This window comes from Sinocyclocheilus anshuiensis, unplaced genomic scaffold (genome assembly GCF_001515605.1).
Source record: "Sinocyclocheilus anshuiensis isolate Anshui unplaced genomic scaffold, SAMN03320099.WGS_v1.1 scaffold431, whole genome shotgun sequence".
Classification (NCBI taxonomy): domain Eukaryota; kingdom Metazoa; phylum Chordata; class Actinopteri; order Cypriniformes; family Cyprinidae; genus Sinocyclocheilus; species Sinocyclocheilus anshuiensis.
Genome location: NW_015551065.1, coordinates 196,546 through 198,859, shown reverse-complemented (window position 1 = coordinate 198,859; position 2,314 = coordinate 196,546).

Sequence of the window (2,314 nt, the reverse complement as noted above, 5' to 3'; positions counted from 1 at the left end):
TTTGAGTTGAAGCCCCGCCCCTTACACACCGCCAGCCAATAACAAGCCGACAAATTCAAAACCTCACACGCTCAAATAAGAATGTTAATATCTGATTGGTCTAACAAACTAACACGTTGTTATTTGGTTTTTTTACAGTTAATAATCTGGTACTGCGATCTGCTAACAAATGAATTCAATGTCACATTTACGTTCTCGTTTCACTTAATATCCTCCACGCCCTGTCTGTCTGCTCTGCTGACTAACCGACTTGTGCAAGACATGAAGTGAAACCACTCAACATGGCCTGCAGCATAATAGAGATAGGTAAAGGTAACTACATTTTAAGGCGAGACACTGCAGGTGAATAGGGTAAAAAAATGTAACTACTAATTATCACCTTACTTACCCAGTTGATTGATTACATTGATAATTGCAAAAAAAAATTTGTATTACAAGTTTTGTAAAATGTTATGTTTAAATATGCAAATTATGCATTATTTAATTAAATATGCGCTAATTTGCATACATTTATAGTACAAAAATCTGAACACTGGATGAAGTCCGTTTCAAAATTCTTGTTTTTTGTTTTTTTTTTACATATTAGAGGCAAATGTTTTTACAGAGGGAATTTTGGGTCTCTTTTTGTCACTCCATAATTCAGAAAATACTTTGAACAGCCAGAAAACAATATATTTTCACAATTTTTGGGGAAATAAAATGTTGTATATAATCAAGCAAATTATATATGAACAAATCCCTCTGTAAAAACCTTCAGAATATAGACAGGAATAAAAATGTAAAGTTTGGTGTGTGTAAGTTCTACTGAAGTGGAGATTTATGGCTCAGTGTAGGAGAAAAAAACTCATTTTGAGAAAACGGCCTTTAAAAATATGTATTGTAATTGAAATCTATTGACACAAATAGATAAAGTGCTATAAAAGAAACGCTTAACAGTGTCTTTTGGATGTTTTCTTTCCACTAGTCTGAAAAAACACTTTATGAAAAGCCAAAAAGCCCAAAATCTCAAAATTGACGGGTGCATGAAAAAACAGTGCTTTTGCCTGCAGTGTCTCCCCTTAAACCAACCAAACAGTCAGAAACTTCATCAAAATAATATTAAGTAGAATATAGGTAAACAGTTGATTTCAGTACAGGTTTTTCAAATTGTTATAGGGACTCTGGCACTCAAGAGATATGTATGAATGGCGATAATATTAGTTTACTTTTCTTGCACTTTTTTCTCAAAATACATGTATATCCAGGCTGTTAGATACAGCATACTAAGCAAGAGCACTGCTTCTGTTCAAACATCACTTTTTTCTGGTGGACATACATTACAGACCAAGTAGTGTAGATGAGTGTACATATGAAGACAATGACAATATGCAGATTTGGAGAAATGTAGCATTACATCCCTTGCTCACCAATAGATTTTCTGCAGTCAAAGGGTGCCGTAAGAATGAGAGTTCAAAGGCTGGAGAAAGCAATACTATGGACTCGTATTTTAGCTGCAAGCAACGGTTTGAAGATTAAAACGTCTTGATGGATTTGTTTCTTACATACATGTAGCTTTTCTTATCACAAGACATTAATTGATGGACTGGAGTGGTGTGGATTACTTGTGCTTTGCAGTGTGATATTTTTATCAGCTGTTTGAACTCTCATTCTGACGGCACCCATTCACTGCAGAGGATCCATTGGTGAGCAAGTGATCTAATGCGACATTTCTCCAAATCTGTTCCCATGAAGAAACATATTTTTTCCCCTTTAAAAATGTATTTATTACCCTTTTAATGAAGAAATCTGTAAGATTTCATTAAACATGCAGCTTCTACTCTTATGTTTTAAAGGGGTCATATGATGTTGCTAAAAAGGTGTAATGAAATGTGTTTATGTGGTTTAAGGTTAAAAAAACACAATATTTTCCACATACTGTACATTATTGTTTCTCCTCTATGCCCCGCCTTTCTGAAATGCGTCGATTTTTACAAAGCTCATCGGTCTGAAAAGCGAGGTGTGCTCTGATTGGCCAGCTATCCAGTGCGTTATGATTGGCCGAATACCTCAAGCGTGTGACGGAAATGTTACGCCCCTTACCATACTGTGATGGCGTGTCCCGGCCGGATCGACGAGACAAAAACATTAAAACCCATTATAAACGAGGCATTTGTTGCATCCAGTGGGGACATAATTACGGATTATAATGACTTATACTGTCTTTTTTTCACGTTGCGTTGCATCGCGCCGTGTAAACATAAAACCATGTCTGCATTTGTGATCGGAGAAATGACAAACAACAAGCCCTACTCTACACTGCCCAAAAAACTCGCTT